The sequence below is a fragment of the Lemur catta genome, chromosome 3, assembly GCF_020740605.2.
Source record: "Lemur catta isolate mLemCat1 chromosome 3, mLemCat1.pri, whole genome shotgun sequence".
NCBI lineage: Eukaryota > Metazoa > Chordata > Mammalia > Primates > Lemuridae > Lemur > Lemur catta.
The window spans coordinates 24,251,345-24,278,559 of record NC_059130.1 but is presented as its reverse complement, the minus strand read 5'-3'; the positions used below and the strand labels follow the sequence as shown (position 1 = coordinate 24,278,559).

At 46.7% G+C, this 27,215-nt stretch overlaps 4 non-coding genes across 4 annotated transcripts; 1 reads left to right on the top strand and 3 right to left on the bottom strand.

The window, feature by feature from the left end:
- Positions 1-11,086: 11,086 nt before the first annotated feature.
- On the bottom strand, positions 11,087-11,158 carry TRNAQ-CUG. Its single transcript has one exon. It is a non-coding gene; the product is annotated as a tRNA-Gln (tRNA).
- Positions 11,159-19,693: 8,535 nt separating this feature from the next.
- TRNAG-CCC lies at positions 19,694-19,764 on the bottom strand. The gene has a single exon. It is a non-coding gene; the product is annotated as a tRNA-Gly (tRNA).
- Positions 19,765-22,881: 3,117 nt separating this feature from the next.
- TRNAH-GUG lies at positions 22,882-22,953 on the bottom strand. Its single transcript has one exon. It is a non-coding gene; the product is annotated as a tRNA-His (tRNA).
- A 1,083-nt stretch (positions 22,954-24,036) lies between these two features.
- TRNAN-GUU lies at positions 24,037-24,110 on the top strand. Its single transcript has one exon. It is a non-coding gene; the product is annotated as a tRNA-Asn (tRNA).
- Positions 24,111-27,215: the final 3,105 nt, after the last annotated feature.

The window sequence follows — 27,215 nt, the reverse complement described above, 5'->3', positions numbered from 1 at the left end:
CTACTAAAAATAGAAAGAAATGATCTGGACAGCTAAAAATATATGTAGGAGAGAAGTAGAAAAAAATTAGCCGGGCATGGTGGCACATGCCTGTAGTCCCAACTACTCAGGAGGCTGAGGCAGCAGGATTGCTTGAACCCAGGAGTTTGAGGTTGCTGTGAGCTAGGCTGATGCCACGGCACTCTAGCCTGGGCAACAGAGTGAGACTCTGTCTAAAAAAAAAAAAGACATGCACAGACTTACATTTATTTTCAAGCATTTTTACCATATGTGTTTCTCTTTTATCAGCAGAGAAAGAGATGCAGAAACACAGAGGCTCTGAGAATGTCTTCTGGAGCCAGGCTGCCTTAGATTCAAATTCCTGCTTTCAAATCCTACTTCACTGAGGCCAGGTGTGGTGGCTCAGGCCTGTAATCCTGGCACTCTGGGAGGCTGAGGAGGGAGGATTGCTTGAGCTCAGGAGTTTGAGACCAGCCTGAGCAACAGTGAGACCTCGTCTCTACTAAAAATAGAAAAATTAGCTGGGTGTGGTGGCACACACCTGTGGTCCCAGCTACTCGGAGGCCAAGGCAGGAGGATCGCATGAGCCTAGAAGTTTGAGATTGCTGTGAGCTATGCTGATGCCATGGCACTCTACTCAGGGCAACAGAGTGAGACTCTGACTCAGAAAAAAAAATCCTACTTCGCTGGCTGAGTGACCATCGACTGGTTACTTAACATCTCTGTGTCTTGGTTTCCCCACATGTAAAATGAGGATGATGGTAAAACATCACACATAAACTCATCGACTGTGCCTGGCACATGGTACTTTCCGTGTACTCATTGAGCATTAGCTCTTGTATTTTGGGTGCAACACTGCACAAAGACAGAATGTGATGAAAACTAATTTTATTTACATCACACCAGTGATGCTTCCCAGTGGCTGTGGACCCTCCCAGGGAGAGTGCAGTAATCCTCTGACCAGTGGTAATCTCCTGGGCTGGGAGATCCCAGGAAAATCCCTCAATCTCCCACAGATTTGGTCCTCAAGGAGCTTCATGGAATGACCTACAGAATCGGTTCTATCTGGGAGGAACTGGGAGTTCATTAGCTCACCTGTTCAGCTCATTAAAAGTAGAATACTCTAGCACTCTGGGAGGCCAAGGTGGGTGGATTGTTTGAGCTCAGGAGTTCAAGACCAGCCTGAGCAAGAGCGAAACCCCATCTCTACTAAAAATAGAAAGAAATTATATGCACAGCTAAAAAGATATATATACAAAAAATTAGCCAGGCATGGTGGCGCATGCCTGTAGTCCCAGCTACTTGAGAGGCTGAGGCAGGAGGATTGCTTGAGCCCAGGAGTTTGAGGTTGCTGTGAGCTAGGCTGATGCCACGGCACTCTAGCCTGGGCAACAGAGTGAGACTCTATGTAAAAAAAAAAAAAAAAAAGGCAGAATAGTGATTCAATTTCTTGTTTGACATCTTCCCCAACAAATTTTTTTTATAGCTCTTCATTGGAGGACATTTCTCCCATTCAAGTACTAACCAGGCCCAACCCTGCTTAGCTTCGTGAAAAGAGATAAGGCACATTCATGGTGGTATGGCCATAGGCTATTGGAAGACATTTCTACATGTAGGAGACAGAATATGTCTTTTCCTCACCCATCCTAGGGTTATGGCTGAGGTCCTATAACAAAAGACAGATTAAACAATAGAAAAGTATACACATTTTTTAAAATTTTATTTCTTTGAAGGGGGCGAGGGAGAAGGGGTGTTCCATTTCCTTTTTGTTTTGTTTTTTTGTTTGTTTGTTTTGAGACAGAGTCTCACTCTGTTGCCCTGGGGCTAGTGCAGTGGCATCATGATAGCTCACTGGGACCCCCAACTCCTGGGCTCAAGTGATCCTCCTGCGTCAGCCTCCCGAGTAGCTAGGACTACAGGCACTCCCAGGACAATGGGCTAATTTTTTTTCTATTTTTAGTTAGTAGAGATGGGGTCTCACTCTTGCTCAGGTTGGTCAGGCTCCTGACCTCAAGCAATCCTCCCACCTTGGCCTCCCAGAGTGCTAGGATTACACACATGTGCCACCATGCCTGGCCTACACACTTATTTAAAATGAGCTTTACCTGACACAAAAGCCACCATAGGGAAATCAGGTTCTGAAGAAACAGTTAAACCTGCAGGTTTCTTTCTTTCTTTCTTTTTTGTAGTAGGTATGATTAAGAGTGTATAGTCATGGAGAAGTATGGAAGCCCAAAAGGAGTATGATCTAATGGTTATGAACTGGGAGAAATATAGCAAGGCCTGTTTGTTCAGATTCTTCTCTGTGTCCTTGTGTCTTCAGACATAAGGATGCTCCTTTCCTCTGGGTATAGGGAGGTTACCTCTCACATGAGGGTCTTATGACCTGCTTCAGGGGACAAAGAGGGTGTAAGGTTTTTTGGATTGGCCAGCACCAGAGAAAGAAAGACAAGCAGAGTTGAAAGGGTTAAGCAATGAGGCTTTATTGGAGCGCTCCCAGGTGAGGTTCATGGCGAGAGAGAGAGAGAGAGAGAGAGAGAGAGAGAGAGAGAGAGAGAGAGAGAGAGAGAGAGAGAGAGAGGGAGAGGGAGAGACAGGCCCGAGAAGTCTTATATATGGTTTTAGAGCTGGGGGTGGGGGTTTCTTTGGCGGGAAGATTTATGGTGGGGAGAGCAAGGAATTTTCCGTATTGAGAAATAGGAGGGGATGGGGGTATGTGCGGACTCCAGGAACTGTGACTCTTACCAGGGTAACCATCCAGGTGCGGTCATCCTTTAACTCAACTGGGCCTTGTAGGCATTGTTCTAGGCAGGTCTCCTGGGCTTCTTCTTTTTCCATTAGGGAGGGGAGGGTGCCCACCACCAGCCTCACATTCCAGCCTTTTAGTGATAATAGGGCACCGCGATCTTTCTGGCTACTTCCTGCTTGAGGGGTGTAGTGGGGTCTATGGTCCAGAGTTGGCTGGTGAAGGGGTGAATGGAAGGGGAGAGTAGGGTTGAAGAAGTATCTGATTTACTGTCACTCTGGATAATTCCTGCAAGTAGCATTGGAGAAACAGGCTGGATTTGCTGACGTGGTAAAAGCATTTCTCCGAGTCGCCAGGCTGTATACCAGTGTTAGAGATATCAGAGTCGGTTTCCGGCAGCTGAGGCAGATATCAGTCCACATGGGCATGGAGAAGTTGCCTGAGGAGAGAAAGATCTGGAAAATAGGAGGCCAAAGATGGTGGCTGGGCTGGAAGATGATGGTCAATGAGAAAAGGCTGGCTGTACACAAGTTCGAAATGTCTGTGAGGTGGCACATGAGTGAAATTGAATTGCCAGTCTTGTCCAGGGAGATGATCACATATCTGATAGATGGACACAGGGAAGTTGAGGCCCCCTTGAGGATTAATAGAAGTACAAATGTCACAGGCTGAGCAGACAGTTTTAATGGGGGAGTACAGAGAAGGGTGTGAAAATAGAGACTGTAAGAAGTGGGAGAGGCCCTTAGTGCCAATATGAAGTGATGAGTGAACCTGCCCAGCGAGTTTTAGGGCCTGTGCCTTAGGGAGAGCCAGCTTGCCGTCCTTAAGGACCCACGCTTCCGTGGTGGTTGATCCCCCTTGGGTGAGAAGGCTGTCGTGCTCCTCTGGAGTGTAGCGAGGTTGGAGGGAAGGAATGGAAAGGAAAAGAAGAGGAGCCGAACTAGGGTGTTTGGGGGATGTTAGGCTGTGGGAGACAGTATCAATATAGTTGTTTCCCTTAGTGACAGGGAACCCATCTGTCTGGTGTCCCTTGCAGTGTATGATAGCTAATTGGGTGGGTAACTGAAGGGCCTCAAGGAGACGGGAGATAAGGGTGGCATTAATATCAGGGGAGCCCTTGGTGGAGAGAAAGCCCTGTTCTCTCCATATGGCAGCAGGGCAGTAAGCTATCATAAATACATACTTGGAGTCTGTGTAAATGTTTATAATCCTACCTTTGGCTAGGTGTAAGGCTCAGGTGAGAGCAATGAGTTCTGCCTTTTGGGAGGTGGTGCCCTCTGGAAGACAGGAGGCTTCTATTACCCGAGAGGCAGAGACAATGGCATAGGTCACCTGGCGTTTGCTGTCCTCACCTGTGACCGAGCTGCCATCAACAAAGAAAGTTAAATCCGCAATAGAAAGTGGCTTGTCTGACAGATCGGATCTAGGGGTAGTGAAGGCTTCAACCACTTCTGAGCAGGAGTCTGAGGCCAGGGTTAGACAGAGAATGGGGAGCAGAGTGGCAGGGTTTAGAGTTGGGGATTGAGATAAAGTAATGGTGGGATTTTCTATAAACAAGAGATGGAATCCCTATAGTCTAGATGGAGTGAGGAGGGCTAAAGAGTGGTGAGTTAGAAGGTCCTGTAAACGATGGGTGGAGAAGACATGTAAGTCCTGTCCCAGGGAGAGTTTAAGGGCCTCCCTGGTGAGAGTAGTGGCCACGGCTAAGGCGCAGAGACAGGGTGGCCAGCCTCAGACCATGGTGTCCAGCTGTTTGGATAAGTAGGCCACTGGGGTGGAAATGGGAGTAGGTCCCAGAGGTTGGGTGAGGATGCCGAGGGCTAGGCCCTGGTGCTCATCCATGTAGAGATAAAAGGGATTTTCAGGATGAGGGAGTCTTAGAGGGGGTGCTTGTAAGAGAGTGTCATGGAGTTTTAGGAATGCACGGCAGACAGCCTGAGGGTTTAATAGGGGGCCAGCAGAAGCATCACGTGTAGCCTCATAGAGGGATTTGGTAAGGAGAGAAAAGTTGGGGATCCAGTGTCGGAAGAAACCAACGAACCCAAGGAAGGACAAAATTTGTTCAGCAATGGTGGGTGGCTGGAGGTCATGAAGAGCCTGCTGGAGATCAACAGTGAGATGATGGGAAGTGGGGGTGAGACTAAGTCCAAGGTATGTGACAGTAGCCTTAGACAGCTGAACTTTGGAGGGGGCCTGTCATTGACATAGTAGCAGCATTCCTCCTGAAGGAAGATGCAGGTCCCTCCTTTTTCAGCTGTCAGTAGATCTAGAATCAAAACACTTTTGAGGTTTCATTAAGAGCAAACCAGGATTTCAAGAATACCTTGTGATTTTTACCAAACCTTTTCTCCTTTAATTATAGCTGACTCAACCATACACAAAATTCTTTCATAAATTCCCTCCACGAACTCCATCACAACCTACACAGACCATCTACGACATGCTTGGGCCTTCTTTTTGTGTCCTAAATTTCCTCTTTCCCAAATAACCAGCCATTCTGTTCCAGGATAAAAAGTCACTACATTAGATCCTTCTCCACCCAAATCATTCCCTTGCTGATCTTTCTTAACAAAAATACATTTCCATGCTCATAGCCTTTCTACGTCTTTTTCTCCACCTTACTAGTTACCTTCTATCTTGATTTTATTTTTCCCTCCAAATCCAGTCTTTAAATCAATTTCTAAACAACCTCTGAATTAGACAAAATTACACACATAATTTCTTTAATGTAAACTTCGGGGTCTACCAGTTCAGATGGGAGAGGGTATGTAGGGCTTGGTAAGGTGGGAGAGGCTGTGGGCGGAGCTGAGGAATCTGGAGAGAGAGAGCGATAGAGGAAGAAGGGCAGAGGTTTTGGAGGAAAAGTGGAGGGTGGTGTCTAATTTGGTTAATAGGTCCTTTCCCAATAGTGGAGCAGGACAGAAGGGCATGATAAGGAAGGAATGGGTGATGGGACAGCCATTTATTAGACAGGTTAGGGGACCAGTGGTGGGGGGCTGAGAGGGATTGCCATCAATACCCATGACCAACACCTGGGAAGGATAAGTAGGGCCCAAAAAGGAAGGCAGGACAAAGTAGGTAGCCCCTGTGTCAACCAGAAAGAACACTGCCTTACCCGCTACCTTGATTGTTACCCTGGGCTTGGCAAGGGTGATCCGGGGTCACTGAGTTGGGGCCTCTTCAGTCTTCAGCAGCCAGACCCAAAACTGCCATCGGCAGGTCTAGGGATGGAAGGACTGGCTCTCCAGACTTCTGTCCCGAGGGGCAGTCACTTTTCCAGCGTCCCTCTTGACCAAATGCCGGGCAAGGCTTGGTGGGTGGACGTGGCTGCAGGCACTGCTTGCCCCAGTGGCCTTCCTTACTGCACTTGAAGCAGGTGCCTGGTGGAGTGCGGCTGGTCACCTTAGACAAGGACGATGGCTTTGCGGGTCCTGCCGGCCACAGGGCTGCAACCAAGGCTTGGGCTTGCAGGTGTGCCTTTTGGCGGACACAAGCCTCCTTTTGGGCCTCTGCCCATTTATTTCGGGAATTAAAGATTTTACATGCCATGTTTACCAGATCTTGGATAGGGGTCTGAGGGCCCTCCTCTGCCTTTTTGAGTTTCTTGCTGATGTCAGGGGAGGACTGAGTAATAAAGTGGGTTACAAGGACTGTAGTCCCCATGGGGGAGGTAGGATCTAGGCGGGTATATTGGATAAGGGCATCTGTAAGGCGGCTGAGAAAGGCCACAGGGTTTTCACCTGCCCTTTGAGTGATTTCCCTGAGTTTATCAAAATTTACAGCCCGATGCGCCGCAGCCTGGAGGCCGGCAAGGACACACTGCAACATGCAGTCCCGCCGTTTCCTGCCCTCCTGGCCAGCCGGGGTGTTGAGTTGGTATTCCCACTCCGGCTCTTTGCCAGGGACAGCCTCAGCCCCCACTAGCATAGAGCGGTCCGTAAGATGGACTTGGTCAGCATGTCCCTGAGCCGCTGCCCAGACGTGCTCCTTTTCATCAGTAGTAAGCGTAGAGGATAGTATAACAAAAATGTCATGCCAAGTAAGGTCATATGCCTGTGTCAAGTAGCAGAACTCTTTGGTATAGGCTACAGGGTCATTAGAAAATGAACCTAGGCGCTTTTCAATCTGAGAAAGGTCAGAAAGGGAGAAGGGAACATGTACCCCTATGACCCCCTTGGCGCCCGCCACCTCCCAACGGACAGAGGAGAGACTGATCTGAGGGATTTGCATGAGAGCAAGTGTGATGGCTGACGGGAGACGTCGTGGGGAGCAGATGGGTGGTGTGGGAGGGTGAGGGGGTGCATCCGGGTATGGTGGAGGTCCAGTGGGGGGAGAGCTGAGAGAGTCAGGTGGATCAGAGAAAGCAGAAGGGGCATTTGAGGAGATGCCTGGTGGAGAGTTAGAGGGAAAAGAGAGGGAGGGCGGTGGGGGACCCTGTGCAAGGAGAACCTGTGCGGGGTGGCAGGTCAGACGGAGAGAAGGACAGGAGCGCAAACAGAAAAAGGCTTGGACATATGGGATCTCTGACCATTTGCCATTTCTGTGACAAAAATTATCAAGGTCTTGTAGAATATTGAAATCGAAAGTCCCATTCTCAGGCCATTGGGAGCCATTGTCCAATTTATACATTGGCCAGGCAGTGTTGCAGTAAAGAATGAGGCGCTTGGGCCGGATGTCTAAACCCAGGGTCTTCAGATTGGCCAGCAGACACTCCAGGGGCGTCTCTCAGGGAATTTTAGAAGATTGGCTACCCCTGTCGTCCGAACCCGAATGGGGAAACAGACAGGAACAGTATCCTGACTATGGAGGCAGCAAAAGTCTGGAAAGATGTCTCCGCCTGAGACTAGTGTGCCCATATATAAAGGGGTGAGAAGAATTCAGGTGTCCCCAAATAGCCTCAGCCCCTGGAACGGGAGAGCCTCCAAGGCGAGGCGGGCCCACGGTTTAACGGCCAGGGAACAGTATGCCAGAGAACAGAGGCTCCCAGTGGGGGATCCGGGTTGGGATAACACAGGGTGACTCACCTAGGCCAAGGTCGTCAATCAGGGACTGGAAGTCAGTCAACGGAGGTCCCGGGCCGGAATGCGAGAGTTCGAGGAATGGGGTGGTGCAGCCAAGGCCCCAGAATGGACCGGTGCAGCCAAATGCCCCTCCTGGTTTCGGCACCAAATGTAAGGTTTTTTGGATTGGCCGGCGCCAGAGAAAGAAAGACGAGCAGAGTTGAAAGGGTTAAACAACAAGGCTTTATTAGGGTGTTCCCTGGCCAGGTTCACGCAGAGAGAGAGAGAGAGAGGGGCCCCAGAAGTCACATTACCCAGAAGTTTTGAGTGGGCTTATATAGGGGTTTAGGGCTGGGGGTGGGGGTTTCTTTGGCGGGAAGATTTATGGTGGGGAGAGCAAGGAATTTTCCGTTGCAGTTTTAGGTTGGGTATTTAGAAACAGGAGGGACTGGTGGTGTGTGTGGATTCCAGGAACCATGACTCTTATCAGGGTAACCATCCAGGTGTGGTCATCCTTTAACTTAGCTGGGCCTTGCAGGCATTGTTCTAGGCAGGTCTCCTGGGCTTCTTTTTCCATTAGGGAGGGGAGGGGTGCCTGCCAACAGCCTTACACAGGGGAAGAGGGAAAGTGACCTTTCTGCTTCTGTTGTTTTCTCAAATCCGGTCAGCTTAAAATGTTCGGTATGCCAAGGTGATATTTTTTGGGGGTAGCATTTACTGAGCTCCATCATGCACATGACACAAAGCCCAGAATCTTCAAAGAGTGACATTTATAACTACAAAATAGTTTAAATTCAAAAACAAATGATGAACTTAAAAAAATTCATATATACAAAGGAATTTTTTTTAATGCACCATACATTTTCATTAAAGTTACACGTGCCCAAAAACTTTTTATGAACAACAGTCCCCTGATCCCCTCCTACATTTCTCTTTGGGGATAACTGTTAGGCATAAAAAATTCACTCTCCCCAAACTTCCATCCAAACCACCTATAAAACCCACTTCTTTCCCCTTCCTAGGGGTGTATTAGGCACGTAGACTTTGCCAGCCTCCTAGGGAGATAAGGGAATGAAATGCAAAAGGGGAACTTACTTTCCTCATCCCTCCTGATAAGGACTATGCTCATCATTCCCGGTTGTTCCCTAGGAAGATAAGGGAAAGGAATGCAAGAGGGGAACTTATTTTCCTTATTTCTTCCGGTTGTTTGAAAAGAATTTATTTACTCCTCCCAGAAAAACCCTCTATAAAACCTAAGGTTCTCCCCATTTGTCTCCTGGACGCCTTTTTCGGCCTCCACCCATCTACCCAGATGCTCAAAATAAACAGCATTTTGCTACACTTGAGGCTTCGTGTGTCTCTCTCGGCTCCGGACCTAACAATGACCACTTTCAGCTCATGTGGCCAGTTTGGCTATTTACCTCCTCTTCTCCAAATAAATAATGTTATTCCTTGATTTTCCGGTTTTCCATCCCGAGCCCTGCAGACCCGCCGGCAAGCGGAAAAATGGGCAGTGTGTGTGTTTCCCTGGCGGCCCTCAACTCCAAGGGAGCCCACAGGCGCCCGCCTTGGCTTCCACTCACTTGCAAACCAACCGGACCCGCCCCTCGGAACCGAACCGGGAAGGGAAACTTTGCAAGAACAACTGCCAGGCAAGCGCTCCGCGACATCCGTGCGGAACCGGGTCGTCGGGTGGATCGGTAAAGGAGCGGAGCCCTCCAGAGTGAGGAGCTGCGGTCGCCCAAATGCGGTCCCCATTTGTCTCCTGGACGCCTTTTTCGGCCTCCACCCATCTACCCAGATGCTCAAAATAAACAGCATTTTGCTACACTTGAGGCTTCGTGTGTCTCTCTCGGCTCCGGACCTAACAATGACCACTTTCAGCTCATGTGGCCAGTTTGGCTATTTACCTCCTCTTCTCCAAATAAATAATGTTATTCCTTGATTTTCCGGTTTTCCATCCCGAGCCCTGCAGACCCGCCGGCAAGCGGAAAAATGGGCAGTGTGTGTGTTTCCCTGGCGGCCCTCAACTCCAAGGGAGCCCACAGGCGCCCGCCTTGGCTTCCACTCACTTGCAAACCAACCGGACCCGCCCTCGCTTCCCTTCCCTGCTTTCTCCCTTCTCTCCTTCCTCTGCTCCTCCGTGTGTCGCCAGCCTCCCAGGCTATTCTCTCCGCCCCACGCCTCTCTTTTTATTCGCGTCCTCCAAAGGGAGCTCCCCAAAGCGAGCTTTTCCCGTCCTTCGCAACGGCTTTCAGTCCCAGAATATCAAAGCCGGAGAGATGCTCCTCAGCCTCTGGAGAACATTTGACCTTGCTGTGAGGATCCACCATGGTCCCCATCCTAAGTTTTCTGCCGAGCAGAAGAAAACATTTTCCCATCTGGTCCTGAGGCGTCTTCTCCTTGGAGCGGACTCCGGGTGGGACGCAGGGGAGGCCCGCGGTCCCGGGTCGCCCTCGGAGCGGCCCGGCTCGGCCCCACTGGCCCCGAGGGCCCGGCCTGGGCGGCCGCGGGTGGGGGGCTCCGCGCTCACAGTCCGCGCGCTCCTCTTTCTGGCCGAGCCTCGGGCGAAAGAATGAGATTTGCTGCAGTCGGGCTCCAAAGCGTCGCGTAACAGCGACTTTCAGGGTCCGCAATCGAGACTGGGGAGCTAGAAAGTCTGAATAAAATCTGAATATGAAGAGCAGAATAAATTAAAATCTGGAATAAAACAGGCCATTTGAATAAAACACAGTACTACTCCCAAGTGAGGTCTCAGACCATCGACCGAAATCCAAGACGCAGTCCCCAATGACTGAGCTAATCCGGTCAAAAGTCTCATATTTGTTAATACCATTTAGGTACGGAAAAGACAATTGGTGCAATTACCGGATTCCCGGGGTGAAAGAAACCTCGGGGTGTAGGATTCGGGGCTGCAGCCCTTTTAGTGGAGGAAACCCTTCCCTCACCCCAGGCCCGAGGGTGCCGCTGAGCAGAAGGTGGGGACCTGCTGTGTCGCGGCGCCCCTGGGTGGTGGAGCTGGAAGGACCGATTGCACGAGGCCAGGTGGGCTCGCCGAAGACAGGGACGCCCCAGGCTCTGTCGTCCCGACTCCATGTGGCGGCGATTCCCGTGTGGACTCGCCTCTCTGAGAACCCGGTTTCTGGGACCCCAGCTGCGGAAGAAGGGGCGGGAGAGCCCAGTCGGGAGGCGTAGCCAGGCGCAGAAGGGACGCGGGGCTCTGGACTGAAAATTTTCTTTCCTGGGAACCAGGACGTGGAGAGGACGTGGAAGCTAAAATCACATTCCATTTAAGGGATTGGTTTTTTTTAGGAAAAAAGGTCTTCCCAAGTAAAGAGGAAGGTCCCACCGAGATTTGAACTCGGATCGCTGGATTCAGAGTCCAGAGTGCTCACCATTACACCATGGAACCCTTTTGTCCCTTGGTCCCTTCCTCTGTCAAAACACGGGACACTGCAGGAGCCATACTTCCCATCCCCCAAGACCCCAGACATTCTTTGTAACTCCACAAGCAACACTCCAGGGAGTTTGACCACAGAGGTGGAGTCATCCATCTTCCTGTCTGTCTGCCTCTATTCTTTGCTTTCATTGACTTCTGTCATTTCATTGCCGCTTCAGAAAATGAGGTAAAGTCCACTCTGGGCTTAGGGTCAGGGATGAGCCCTGTCAGCCTCTGTCATAAACCACATACTCTGTCTCAGTTGACCAGAGTTTTCTGTCCTGAGGTGACATTTCTGCAAACATTAGTGTTATTTGCTTTTTCTTTGCCTTCACACTTGTCCCATTGTCCAGGAAGGCCAGATGATTGTCAGGGAAGGACTTGGGACTTCTTGGGTTCCTTGACCACATAGTACCTATCACACTCCAAAGCCACCACCACATTCTACAGGTCACATGTAAAGCTGTGATGTGACAGCAAGCCACTGACATCGGGAAGCAGGGAAACCTTCAATTTCTTCTTCATAGACTCATGTGTTTGTTTGTTTGGTGGGTTTGGGTGAGTTTTTCTTACAACAAACGTATATTTGTTAGATTTAAAATCAAAATCAATCAGCCATATTTTACATTTATGTAGAACACTCAAACCAGACCATACTCACCTGCTGTGACTCAAAATCAGCCATGCACTGTCGAGGCCCAAGGCAGGGCTCTGACACTTATCCAGGCACAGTGTGTTTCCTGAGAACTTGGCAAAGGTGGTTCCATTGCAATTTCTCAATACATCATAACCCATGAATTGCACAGTTTTTAAAAAGTGTACATGTGTCAAGGCATGCAAGAGCACTCATTGCTGGCTCATAAGGTATGTGTACCCAAGGACTCTTACAGTGTATACAGTATTTATGTTCACAAAATGCTGCTTGCTAAATATTTCCATGTGTCATAGATGAAAATCTGTATTATATCTCAAAATAATAATCTGTATATTTTTCAGGAAAGTTTCAAGGGTGGTCTTGGATTGCTAACAGATAAACCTAGGCATATTCAAATTTTGAAGACTTTATTAGTGAATTCAGTGATTCATGAATCAGGCAGATACAAAGTGGCTCAGGACTCTTCTGGGAGGGGTGAGAGAAGAAACTTTTATAAAGTATTCACAAAAGCATGAGAAAGAAAACATATTTAGCCAGGTGCAATGGCTAACACCTGTAATCCTAGCATTCTGGGAGGCCAAAGCAGGAGGGTCGCTTGAGCCCAGGAGTTTGAGGTTGCTGTGAGCTTGGATGATGTCACGGCACTCTAGCCCAGGCAACAGAGTGAGACTCTGTTAAAAAAAAACAAAAACGGAAACATATTTGATCATATTTGATCAGTTAGAGTGGAAAGTTCTTAGTTAGAGACTAGTTGGCGCTTTCTGATTGGGGAAGCCCCTAGTTTTGTTTTACTGTTTGCATTGGGCTCCAGTTTGCTTACATAGGAACCTGAAGCCCTGGGCCTTCTCAGCCTCAAAACCTCCCAATTTAAAAAGAAAAATTATTTTTAACAATTTGCTCCTTTTAGCCAGTCTCTCCTTGATGAGAGCTTGACCCAAACTTGGGCATGAGTGCCACTCTCTGACACCACCATGGCTGGTTTGTCTTTATCAGCATGGAACTTATAGGTCACAAGATAAGGCTCATTGCTGTTCAACTTGTTTTTCACAGTGAAATCATCTGGCATACTGTTCGAGGCTGTGAATGTGCACTTAGACCCTTGAGAGAATATACGGTCTCAGTCTGTTGCCCGGACTAGACTGCAGTGGTGTCATCATAGCTCACTGCAACCTCTAACTCCTGGGTTCAATGGATCCTCCCACTTCAGCCTCCCCAAAAGCTGGGACTACCGACCTTTGGCAGCATGCCCAGCTAATTTAATGGCGTCTCGCTATGTTGCTCAGGCAGGTCTTGAATGCCTGGGCCTCCAGTGATCCTCCTGCCTCAGCCTCCTAAGTAGCTGTGATTACAAGTTCCAGCTACTGGACTCAGACGAGAAAACAAGATTCTTACTGAACTGCAAATAACTATATTGACATGTGTTTTGGGGAAAAATCCCAGAACAGTAGAGAAAATCTGCACCACTCCGCCCCCAACCTGAGAGGGAGCTGAGGGACCAAAGAATGACTGAGACAAGCCCAGCTTGTCGAGTTAGATGAGTTTATTTGAGGTGACTTACAAGGGCGCTTGCACCTGGACGGCACAGGAATTTCTTCCACAGGAGCTTCTTGCTAGTAAAATCTGCATCTGCCCACCCTGTGCTGTTGCTTTAAATCTCTTCCCAATGAGCAATGTAGTTTTTACAATATATCTTCTTCACTGAACAAGCATTCACAGTGAAACAAATCAGGCAGGCACAGTACCATCATCATATGTTGTCATGTAACCCGTGTTATGTTAATGGTATTATAGTTTTTGTATTACAGTTAGCTAAAGGGCACTATAGGACAATCAAAGCAGCTCTAAAGCAGTCAGGGCCAGTTTGAGCCTGACATGTCAAGGCAAGAAAGTGCTGAGGCACTCATGAAAGTGGGGCGGGAGGCACTCTTCATATCCCCCTTACTAATTATCTTGCTACCTGCTTGATCTACTTTGTAACAGTTCTCCCAGCCCTCCAAGCTACTACAATGTTTCTGTTCTGTGGTGGGGAACTTGCATTTTCTCCTCACCATGAAAATAAGAATATCCAAGAATAGTTACCAAATTCTGAAAGGATCTGGGAGAGAAAAAAAGTAATTGTTTCATCTTTTTTCACAAAGGTATGCTTTACCCAATTGCTATAAGCGATAGATAGCTTAACAGAAAAGAAAAAGGTTTCCTTAAATCTGGAAAACAAGACATTAAGAACAAGGTATGTTTCAAACAAAAGGCCATAGAGAAATCATAATTCTTCTTCATCAGTTCTTTTAGTCCCACACAATTAGTGCTTGTGCTGCTTAATATTGAATGAGGAGTTTTATGAACCAATCAGTTTCTTTCTTAGAGTTCTGGATATTCTTAGCCAGTCCAACCACAGGATCTTAAAGTTGGAATCCTGTACTTGTCAATTCTTTCCACGTATCCCCTCAAAGACAAAACAGTTGAGGATTATAGTTACTTTAAAATGGTTTCAGGAAAGCATCAGAGCAAAACAATTCTGTCTGTGGATGACAAGACTCAAAATGGCCATGGTTACAAATCTGATGAGAGTGCAGCAAAATAATGATGCAGCTGACAAGAAAATTTGGTAACTTCTGTGGCATACAATATTGCAAGATAACAATTAGAACTATGACTAATACATTATATCAGGCTGTATTAGGTTTCTAGGATTTTCATACAATTTCTGGGACACTCATTACTATCATATATCCATACACAAATAGAATTTGAAGAAGGTGAAACATCATTCTTATTTGACAATGGTTCCCATGCAAATTGAACATATCAAACAGGCCTAAGTAGTTTAATATCCCCCTTCTTAGAAAGAGAGAGAATAAACTCTCTTGAGATATTCCAGGGGCCCTCTGTAAGCTCCCAAAGTTAGTTTGAGATCAAAAAGGCTTAATTTAGAATTTGGTTTGGGATGTTTATTAAAAATATCAAACATAGTTTAGAGTACTTGATCAAAGTAGGACCACAGGTCACTGTAAAACAAGTCATTCATTTAACCAGAGTGATAAGTAAAAGACTTCAAAAGCAAATACAGAAAGTTACAAGCTGAGACTTAGCTTTTTGAATAGAGAGGACTCAGTTTTTCTTTTCCTTCCATTATCTGCCAAAGATGAAACGTTTCATGTATTTGTCCCTCCATGGAGGGCTTTGTCATGCTTTGGACTTCAGTTGACCCTGTGGCCTTGCAACCTCAGCTCTCTGGTGGGCCCAAAACAGGTATGACTGTGCAGATCATACAGCTTTCTCTTGTTAGAGTGACAACAGCTTTCTGCCTCTTAAACAGATGTAGGGTTACATATCTATTTTATGAAACCCTTATCTTCTCATGTATTTCTGGACTACTTTCCCTTCAGTACCCTACACAAATTCTTTTAGCCGATCACTTCTTTTGAGACCATGAGGTAGGGATAATGAGCACCTGGAAGATCCATGCAAATTAGCCTATACACTTGATGCAGAAGGGGAACCTGGGCACAGATCAGCGCTGAAACTTACAACTATCACCCATAGCCCTAGTTTACTTTTTGTAATGGGGCTCCTTCTCCTCAATTACCATACCGATCTTTGTACAAGTTTGAGATTGGGCACATCTTATGTTAGGTTCCTCAGAGGCAGTTAAGATTTGCTGGGATTCGAAGTGATGGCCAAATGTGGACTAGCAGAGTGAAGATGACACTCTTGGCAGAGAGAAAGGCAGTAATACCTGGATACACCACATTCTTTATCAACCTCAGAACATTTGTCTCAATGAATATGGGAATGGGTAATTGAAATACTTCTTTCCCCAAGCAGGTGATGGGAAAAATTGGAAAAGTTTCCTTAGTTGTGGAAGTGATTGTGTACTCAGACTATAGTTGATGACACATAAGGTGCAGCCTCCACTGGAAAAGTTTCTAAGGTCTGGATGTGAGTGGAGGATGCAATTTTGGAACTTTATGTCTTTCCCACCTTCTTTTTTTTCTTGCCCTTTCTGTTTTGCCTGATCTTGTGGTCCTAGGCCCAGACATCAATATACACACAACTACAGAAAGCATTTATTTTTCTCAAAGTTCTGGAAGCCAGAAGTCCAAGATCAAGGTGCTGGCAGGGTTGGTTTCTGGTGAGGCCTCTCTTCATGGCTTGGAGAAGGTCGCCTTCTTGCTGTGTCCTTGCATGGCCTCTCCTCAGTGCCTGTGTGGAGAAAGAGAGAGAGACCTCCGGGCTTTCCTCTTCTTAGAGGGACATCATTCCTACCTCATTATGACCTCATTAACCTTAATTACCTCCTCAAAGGCCCTATCTCCTAATGCAGTCACATTGGGGGTTAGGCTTTCAGCATGTGAATTTTGGAGAAGACAATTCAGTCCCTAACACCAAGCAACAGGGACAATCCTAAGACTCTTTACCTGTCAAATCCAGTGACATTTGCCTGGTGGTGGGGCCAAGAGAAGTATTCGTTAGCAAGGCTGTGGTTATTGGTAGTTCTATGATTAGGAAAGCACACCTGGGCTGGAAAGCATAGCCATATGGGAAGGACAGTAGGTGAAACAGATGATACATTGAAAGGGGGATGATGGTAGCAAGCAAGAGCGGTGCTCATAAGTGGGTCAGGATTCCAGGGAGGACTGTAGTTGTGCTATTTTGGAGAAAGAGCATTTGAGCATTAGAGCATTAGATATCTTTTTCAGCTATGGTGCTGTCTAATGCTAGGAGAAAACTACGGACCTTCTCGTCCAAGACAGGAAAATGGAATTCCTGATGATTTCAGAACTCTGCCTAAAATCTTCTTAGGGGACTAAAACAGCCCTGCCTCGTAAATTTTGTCATGCCCTCTACTTGGCCCTTGTGCATATGCCTGGAAAGGCTGATTTTGAGGCTAGAGTCAAAGAATAGGCACAGAGATGTCTTGTAAGTAGGGAATTTAGGTTTGAGACCCTAGGGTTCGAGTGGACCCAGGGTACTGAGTTGAATCAATCCTTTATGAGAAGAATTGCTTGCCCAAGTTCATAGAACAGAAAAAAGGAGGTTGTTAGATTTAAGTCCAGACATGACTATTCAGGATAACATGAACTCTTTACAAATTGGATACAGGGTGTGAGAGGAAGATTGCCAGTCAAAGAAAGTTCTATGATTTTTGGACCTAGCATATGGAAAGATGGATTTTCCATCAACTAAGATGGAACTACTTCAGGTGCAGCAGGTTGTAGGGGCAAGAACAGAGACCGGTTCAGGGCCCGGAAGCCTAGCCTGAAAGAGCTTTCCATTCACACTGTCTCCACTTCTGTATCCCCTTGAGTCCTTTTTGAGGTTGGACACAGAGGCATTGGTGCTTGGCCCCTTCTCCCCCTGGGCACCTACCCTCCCACCTCATCATGACAATATTATCCTGACAACCTCGTCCACTGCCCAGGCTCTGGTGACCATCTCTCAACACATTGTCACCTTGCAAAGAGGTGTTTCAAGATCAGTTCTGCATTGTAGCCACAGAGAGGCCACCACTCCCTGACACGTGGGGACTTGGTGGCTTCAGGAGCATGCCACTGCTCTTCAGAGCACTAGGACTTTCATGTTGGACTCTTCTTTTGAAGAAAGCAGGGAGGAAAATAAGCTGCGGAGAAGGAAGATCTACCACATTCAGGCCCATATGATACGTTTCAACACGTTTAAAAGAATAGAAATTATACAAAGGATCCTCTCAGACCACAGTAGAACTCAAGGAGAAATCAGTAACAGAAATATAGCTGGAAAACCCACATTTGTAGATTAAACAACACACTTCTAAATAACACAGGAGTCAAAGAAAAGTCTCAAGAGAAACTGCATATTTGAGCTAAATGAAAATGAAAATACAACTTACAAAAATTTGTGGATACAGCAAGAGCAGTGCTAAGAAAGAACTTCATAGCATTGAATGTATTATATACTAGCAAACAAAACAGACCTAAACCAATAATCTAAGCTTACACTTTAGGAAACTTGAAAAAGAAGAGCAAGTTAAATCCAAAGGAATCAGAAGAAAAGAAACCATAAAAATCAATGAAATTGAAAACAGGAAATTAATAGACAAAATCAACAAAACCAAAAGCTAGTTCTTTCAAATGATCAATAAAATGAATAAACCTCTATCTGGCTAACCAAGAAATATTCAGAGAAGATACAAATTACTAATATCAAAATGAAAAGAAGGGCCCTCACTACTGATCTCGTGGACATTAAAAGGATAATAGAGGACTATTATGAACAGTTCCCTACCCACAAATTTGATAACTTAGATGAAATGGCCCAAGTCCTTGTAAGAGACTAATCTAGCAAAACTCACACAAGGAGAAATAGATAACTTAAATAGGACTGTATCTATTAAAGAAATTCATAGGACAACTAACAACCTTCCAAAATAAAGCACCAACTCTACATGGTTTCACTGGTGACTTTTACCAAGCATTTAAGGAAAAAATAATGCCAATTCTCTTTGGAATCTCTTCCAGAAATTAGGAGCTAAGGGAACACGTCTGAACGCTGTTCCGAGGCAAGCTTTACCCTAATACCCAAACCAGACAGATGACCCAGGATGTTAACCAGTCTGGACTGCTGACCAGCTCCTCACAATTGACTCTGGAAGAATTCTACAAGCCAGAAGGAAATATGGCTTACAGGAACTGTGAAAAATTGTAAACCTCCATAGAGGTGGAAGGCTATTTTGTTGTTTTTTGTAGAGTGGGGTCTAGCTATTGCCCAGACAGGTTTTGAGCTCCTGCGATACTCCCTCCCTGGCCTCCCAAAGTGCTAGAATTACACACTTCAGCCACCATGCCCGGCCGAAGGATATCTTGAACTGACGTGTGTGGAAGTAGATGTTCACAGGTAGCAGAGAGAAAGAAGAAGATAGAGAAAAGCATTTTTGGTTTGCCTCTTGCCACTTGAATTTCCTATCCCTTCAAGAAAGAAATGTATCAGTGGCACTTAATCCTCCAGTGTGCTGCAGCCGCCATGTGACACCTGGAACCCATATAAGCTTTGCTGAGGAAAAGAGTTTGTTGAGGAAGACAGGTGTGGACAAACCAGATGATCCCTGGGCTTTCCTTTTCCAGAGTGTCCTCTCCCAAACCTCCAGAGCTAGTGAGTGTCATGGCCTCCTCCCCATGCTGCTTAACCGTAAGCATGGAAAGTAATCTCCTGAAGGGAAGATTTTCCTGGTGGAGAATAACAAAACAAGGGTGATAGAGATGATTTTGGAGGACGTGCTTTGCTGCTCTCCACCTTGAGTCGGGGCTCATCCTTAATTTCACCAAGACCACTGGTGCTTTCCTGAACAGGAAGGTCTGAAATCCTCTCCCCGAAGCTCCCCTCACTTCCAGGCGGAGTCCTCCCCTTTCCCGAGGCCCCTGACGACTCCCCAGCAAGGCGTGTGGGGTACACGCCACAGCAGCTCTCCTTTCAGGAATTTCATTTCTTGGTCCCCACGCCACAGTGACACGTGGTCCAGTGGTCTGTCCAAGATCCAGGAAGTGAATCAGTGACCAGATCACTCTTTGGATTCCAGGGATCAACCAGGAGGGAGAATAAAAGCAACACTGGTTTGGGAATGAAATACGGAAGACTGCACAAACCAAGCAGACACTTGCTGCTGCGGGGGAGAGTGTCTCTGCAAAATCCCTGTTTCGAGAAATTCTTTAAAGTCTTCCATTTTGGATATAATCCAGAAGGGTAGACAGCGACTCCCTTTTCCTTGCCTTTATTGCGGCCAGGTGTTCCTGAAGGGCAGAACCTGAAAAGGACCTGACTTAGCTGAGGAATAGGCACTGTCATGAGTGTAAAAGCATTAGACACGACAGACAAACCGCTGCATTGGCCGGGAATCGAACCCGGGTCTCCCGCGTGGGAGGCGAGAATTCTACCACTGAACCACCAATGCCGCCCGATCTGTGTCCCATCTGCATCTCAATGGATGGACTTTAAGAAGGACTTGGAAAAAGCGGCTTCATCATTTTCGCTGTATTCTCTTTAGAAAACTTGACTAACAACAACAAAAAGGCCGCCACACCAAAGGCTCGCATAGGACATTTACGTCAGGCAACACTACAAAGTTACGGCTTTGGACACAAAGGTCTGACTTGAAAAACTCGAATTCTCAAGTAGACCGTGTACCAACCGCATAACAAACCTCTGTGGAAAACAGCAGAAAGTCACCCAGTTTCTTGTCTCCGGCCCTGTATCTGGCCTCAGCCCCTGGAAAGTTCATTTCCTCACTTGCTGATATATTCTCTTTGCCTTCGCATCGCTTGGTACCTCCCAACCCTGAGACGAACACCACTTCTTTTCCCAAACAGACCTTCAGAACCCAGTGAGGACGGGTTGGGAAGCCGGACTGTTGGAGGTGTGCCTGGCTTACTCCTGAAGATCTGGGTGATAATTGGGCTTCTCTCCGCCTAACACCTCTTTAGAGTCCCTGGAAAGGGCCGGGGAGCAAATGTTGCGTTTAAATTCTTACGCCTTACAGAGACCTACACAAGAGCCAATAAACAAACATTTCACTCCAAGATTTCTTTCCTTCACTGCACCCTTATGGGCTACTCAAGGCGACCAGTTCAGGGGAAAAGATTCAATTTGACTCGATTCAATTCTGGGTAAATGCTAAGATATTACTCCTCTGTGTAATGTAAAGTGTTCTTTTGCCGTTTGCCTTTGTGGGATATTTGTGTTTTCATTCTCCTTCTTTGGCTTACAATAGGCCTGGCACAGATTTGTACTGCTGTTAATACTTCACCTTTTTCTGTCTTATAAACTGCTATAGCTAGAATTTACTTTTATGTCCAGTCAGAGAGATTTCGATCCATTTTAATTAGCAGCCATTAGTGTTATACTGGGGATTATTGGCATAACTGTTCGCACTTCCACCACTTCATTGTGTGGTTTCTGCTGTTTTGTTTTGTTTTTAAAATCTCTTCCTGCCTTTCCTCACTAGAATGGTCTGCTTGAATACATTTTCTGTTTTCCTGTAGTGTTTTCGAAATTCCATGCTCCTCATTAGTTAATATATTTTTTTAGATCTCAGGTGTATAGGATGAAGGTATTCATGTCCCTTAGCTCACGGAACACACTCTGGTGGTGGCTCTGAGAATGGCCCTTGCTGTCTTTCACTATTTGCTCTGTTTATCAAACTCCCATCCCCTTCTCCACTTTCAGAAACATGCACTCTGAGGAGGTTAGTATGTTATGCTCTTTTATCCCACATTTTGTCTGCAGATTAAAATAAGGGGATGTCTTTGAAAAATATACATTGGTCTTGGGGGGGGGGCTAAAACAACTTTAAGTGTGAGTTGGTCCACTCAAAATCCATTGCATCTGCTTTACTCCATTCTCTCTACTATCTTCTCAACTTTTCTGTAAATCTAAATCTATTCTAATGTAAAAAGTTTTCATAAAAAGTAAAAAGTAGGCTGGGCGCCGTGGCTCACGCCTGTAATCCTAGCACTCTGGGAGGCCGAGGCGGGCGGATTATTTGAGCTCAGGAGTTCGAGACCAGCCTGAGCAAGAGTGAGACCCCGTCCGTACTAAAATTAGAAAGAAATTACATGGACAGCTAAAAATATATATAGAAAACTTAGCCGGGCTTGGTGGCGCTTGCCTGTAGTCCCAGCTACTCGGGAGGCTGAGGCAGTTGGATTGCTTGAGCCCAGGAGTTTGAGGTTGCTGTGAGCTAGGCTGACGCCACGGCACTCTAGCCAGCGCAAAAGAGTGAGACTCTGTCTCAAAAAAAAAAAAAAAAAAAAGTAAAAACCAAATTCACAACAATTAAAAGTGGACGAAACACTGAACAGTGTTTCTTCACAAAAGGGGATTTCTTCATGGTCAAAATGCGGAAGAAAGGACTCTCAACCTCATTACTCACTGAGGGACTGCAAATCTAAAATACCAGGATATATCACTACAGACCCATCCAAACAGGTAAAATTTAAAAGACAGAGAAAACCATGTGCTTACAAGAATGCAGAGCAACTGTATATCTTCTTGCTGGTGAGAGAGTAAATAGTGCAATCATTCTGGAATAGTGTTTGATAGTCTCTAATGAGATTAAAACTACACTTACCACCTATGACATGACCCAGCTATTCCACAACTACGTTTGTATTCAAAGGAAATGAATGAAGAAAGTCCAAAAAAGACCCATTCTAGAATGTTCATAGCCACGTTATTCACAATAGCCCAAACTAAAAATAGCCCACCCAATTGTCCGTCAAACATACTGTATTCACACACTGGAATAACACTCATCAATAACCCCGAAAAACTCATACCTGCAACAAATAGGTCTCAGAAATATTACCTTGTATTTTTAAGAAATGGACCCCAAAGTATAATCATTTATGTGAATTTTAAGAACCAGTAAAACTTATCTATGGAGATAGAAATCAGAATGGTGATTGCCTAAGTGAGGCGGGGGTGGTGATTGACTGGAAAGGGCTCTAAGGACATTCTGGGCCGAGGGAAATTTTCTATAACTTGATCTAAGTGGTTACTTTTGTCAAAATTCATGGGCCATGTACTTAAGGTTTGTGCACTTTGGACTATGCGAATTATTCTTGATTCATTTATTGTTAGCAAAATAATAATAATAATTGGGGGTTAAAGAATGTCATCAAGTTTAGATTTTATTATATTACTTAGATTTTATTTAAAATAGTGCAGAACCTCATCTGAACTCATTCATTTCTGATTTGGTCTAAAAAGGCCCCACAGATGTTTGAAATGTCTGAACCAGAAAGACAGGTACGGCCACACCATTTCAACAGTGGAAGATTCCTATGGGGCTGATCGAGAGGCAGCACCTCACCTTTTGCATGCTGCGCTTGCTCAGAGAGGGGGCAAGTCCAGCCTTCCAAGATAATCTGCTCCCGGGTGTGCACAGTAGGGATTGTTTCCCTTGTCCTGACCTCACAGAGGTCCGGAGCCACAGGTAAGTTGTGATCTCTGGTCACAGGCAAATGCTGAAGTTAGAGTAAAGGAAAAGACAAACCCCACTCTGAGAATGTGCCGTGACTCGGATTCGAACCGAGGTTGCTGCGGCCACAACGCAGAGTACTAACCACTATACGATCACGGCGACCCACGGACAAGGGGACAAGCAGCTGAGTCTTTGTCTAACAGTTATGTTTCTCCTTTTGGATAGCGCTACAGGTCCTCGCATTTTGCTGCTCTTTTGGGGGCTCTCTCTATTTTCCCCTCTTCTCTTCCCCATTCAACTGCAATAAAACAAACAAAACATATCTCCTCTCTCAAGGATCCGGTCCTTACCACTGCACAAAGCTCCTGGGAGGTCTCGTCGCCGGCGTCTACGCCTCCCCGACTTCTTTCCCTCCTCTTCGCGGAACCCTTTTGGACCCGCCCCTCTGACGCCTCCGTCCCGGGCCCCAACCGGCCGCCCAGCACCAGCCTGGTGGAGGCCCAGCGGCTCAGCCGCGCAGGGGGCGCACCGTAGGCCTTTCCCGTGGCCCGCCCCACGGGATGCTGAGAAATCAACCCTAATAACACCTTTTCAAAAGGAACTGACCCTCTGAAAAAACTTTCATGATGTCCATTCTCAGGGTTCTTCAAAGGCCTGAAAGCTAAAGATTACGACGGATTAATTCAACGAGTCCTAATTGTGCGCCCTGGTGAGTGCCAGACCCTGTTCTCGGCGAGGGGACCCGAGAGCGACCAGCACCGCGATCCCCGCCCACTTGGAGCCCCGTGCTGGACCCGGGATCCGACGATGGCAGCGGAAGCGCCACAGCGGCCCCGAAAGCGACTCGGCGGACTGGGCACAGGCTCATTCGTTGGGTGAAGGCGGCGCAAAGAACGGGAAGAGCCATCCCCGGAGCCTGCAGGGTGTTCAGCCTCCTTGGCGCCCCGCGGGGCTCAGGCTCTGGGCGCGGACCCGGGCCTTTCCGGGGGCTTCGGAAGCAGGCGAGGGGCAAGGCTGGGCGAAGGCCATTCGGCTACCCTTCTGGCTTCAGGCTCACGCAACGCCCGGGTTTCGAAAGTGAGGAACCCCACGACTCATCGCTCGAATCTGTCCGGTGTTCCAGGGCTTTGGAACGTGCACAGTCGTCCTGCAAGGCGGACCCGGAGACAGACGGAGTAGGGCGGAGGACGCGGGGGTTCAGACTAATCCCTTGTAAAACACCCAGAAAATCGTTTCAGCATCGTCTCTGTGGCGCAATCGGTTAGCGCGTTCGGCTGTTAACCGAAAGGTTGGTGGTTCGACCCCACCCAGGGACGCCAGCTGTAGCTTTTAACCCCTGCTTGCCACCTGTCAACTGCTGAGTGACAAACACAGCAAGAGGCCTCCACCACACGTCCTACCCACTCATTCATGACTCAGAAGCTGGCAGGTGCCACCCGACACCCCCACCCCATTTTCACAGACCATCTGCTGGGATGAGGGGCTTACAAACTCAGACATTCCTGAAACAGAGGCTAAAGAACCTGCTTCTGCTGCCACGAAATCTTTATTCTGCCCTTTATAGGCTGGGAGGAGTAACCTAGACTTTCAGATGCCTCAATTTGTTTCATTTGTCATAGGAGGCCAATCCCCACGATGTGCCTAGAATCAGTGATTGCCCTATCAACCACGTTGACCAGTCGGATCATTCATTATCATAAGTATTCTCTCCGTTATTTTCAAAAGAAAGCATTTCTTCCTAGGTTGTGTGTGATTTATTTAACCCTTTTCAAAATGTTTTTGAAATGAGGTTGCTCATGGACTCAGGATTACAAATAATGCTGCAATCATCTTCCTTGTACATAGAGCTTTGGTCACTGGGGCAGATATTTCTATAGTGTAGAGAACTGGATGTGCAATTGCTACATTACAGTGTTTATATAGTGCTTCTAATTTTAGTAAATTCTGCAAATTCACCTTCCATAGGAGGGGCCCCAAATCATATTCCCGTTTATTTCCTAACTATATCAATGCCCCTTTCTTCATTTACTTGCCAGCATGACAAACTTTCTGTGCATATCTCTGTGATATTCTACTAAGGGGAGTGGTGCCCCACTGGATTAACTAAGGGGGAGGTATAACAGAAGGACACGGTGGACATTACACCCAAGTATTCTGATCCATACGCTGGACATCTACACTTCTGAGATATTTTAAAATCGTCTAATACCTGGATTAGCTTTCTGTGGTGACCAAGTCACACAGGAGAGAAGTTGCACCAGAGAGACCTTTTTGACACCTTTCTGCCAAGTTGCTTATCCAAGAGGAGGAAAATCACAAAGGTCCCGGACATTTTCCCCTCCTTCCCTTTCCTCTTGTCTCTACAAATCTAGGTTTTGGTTTTATTTCATGAAAACAATCCAATGCCAGTTCTCCCTCCTCTGCCACACTCTATTAGCATGCAGATAACTGTTCTATAGCATTCCTGGACAGTTCTTTGCATGCACTATGTTCATAAAACTTAGCCCAGCTGAAACACATCATTGGAGCCAAAAGAATACTGCACTTGACAGCACCTCGTGCAGACCTGGACCCTTAGAGCTATTGGCTAATGTTCCCTTGATTCTCCCGTTGACCCTGATGTGCAGAAATTGAACTCTTTGGCTTTTACTTACTAAGTATGGTTGTTGGACAATTCTCTCCCCCACCCCCTTTCTCTATCAGTTTCACATCATTGTTTTCTCCCATCAGTGACATCAGTGTGGCTTTCTGGTTCTGATGTTATGAGGTGAACTACTGGGGACAATCTCTGTTGGGTGGTGTTTGACAGGGATTCATTCCCTGATTGTTGGTACATGAAAGCTAATCTTGTCTGTGAGGCTTTTTTTTTGGTTTATTTATCAATCTTAGGATCTGGTATTTCCTGATATTTGAGACTGCAGCAATGAGAAGTTGTTCACATCTTGTCTTTCTAATGTTTCACAAAAATCTTATGGGCCTAATAGTTGTCAATATCTGCAAAAGTGGTGTATCTATGTTAAGGATGATCCTCATACACAGTGGTCCCCCCCCCACCACCATTGTACATGCCATAGTAACTCTGGGTTTGATAAATTGCTGTACCTGAAAGGGATCTTAGCACAGGAAGAAAACTGAATTTCTCGCATGCAAGGGGCAGCTTTCTTTGATTGGTATATTTGAGTTTCCAAACAGCTGGAAAAATTCAAATAAATGTCCTTTAAAGACTTGTAAAATCACACTGCAGAAAGCATAGGAAAGTCATTTATATAATCTCAAATAGGCAATTGAATCAACAATGTGAGCACTTCTGATAACTGTACAAATCACGACCTAATAATTTCTGGGAATTTAAGCAAGTTCAGTCTTTAGTAAGAATGGATGAAAAGCAATGGCCTGTAAAATTGTCAGAACCAAAATGCAGTCACTTATGCCAAACCCTAACAAAACTGAGCAGGAGGACCGTACAGGAGCTCTCATGCACATGAGCCCATGATGTGAACTATTACAAGGACTCTCTGAAGACTACACACAACCTTGCACAAAGGCCATGGCAGTATACGTCTTTGAGGACATCTTCCCAGCCACTGCCTGTTGAAACTGGGACTGACGCCACCCTCGTTCTTATTCCTGTGACCGATGATGATCATTTCAAAACACCTCATTGTAACCTTCCTCATTTTGCCTCTTAAAGTTTCCCCTTGTCTCAGCCTCCAGGGATGTGCCTATGATTCCTCACAGCGTGCATATCCCAGATTGCTATCCCCTGTTTATTGCTGAATAGATTCATTTATGTGGAGAGCCACTCTCTCTTTGCTGTTATTTTAAGTTGTTAACTTCATACCCTGGAAAAGAGAACATCTTGCCAGACTGAAAAGTGTGTCACAGGATTTCTGAGATTTCCAGCAATGAGGGCCCTCCAAAGATATGATGGTGCTTAGGTGGGTATTGTTCACAGATACCCTGGCCTCTGTTTACACCTTAAATGATGTTATTTACCACAGTTAGATCCTTTAGAATGCCCACTATGTTGATGGATTTGTGTGTGTGTGTGTTTGGGGGGGGGCGGGTTGTGGGAGGTTCCTACGGCCCCTGGGTGGACTCTGTCAAGAGCCAAGAGCATTGACGGGCCGGGTGAACCTCTGCGGGATGCGAGGTCCCGAAGCACGGGTGTGGTCCCCAGGGCCTTAGTTGCCCCGGTGGGCTTGGAACACTAAGCCCAGGGCCTATGGGAAGCCGCAGTCTTCTTGTCTGAGGGATCCCTGGTGCTTCCTGGGGCCTTTCGCCTGCACTTTGCCGCTGGCGGTCGGGCTGTGGAAACGCAGCTGGATTTCATACATCGTACGCAGCAATACACAGGAAGGCGGCGACTGAGATTTCCATGGTGAATCCCTCGACGGGCCGCATTCGGCTTGTTTACGTAG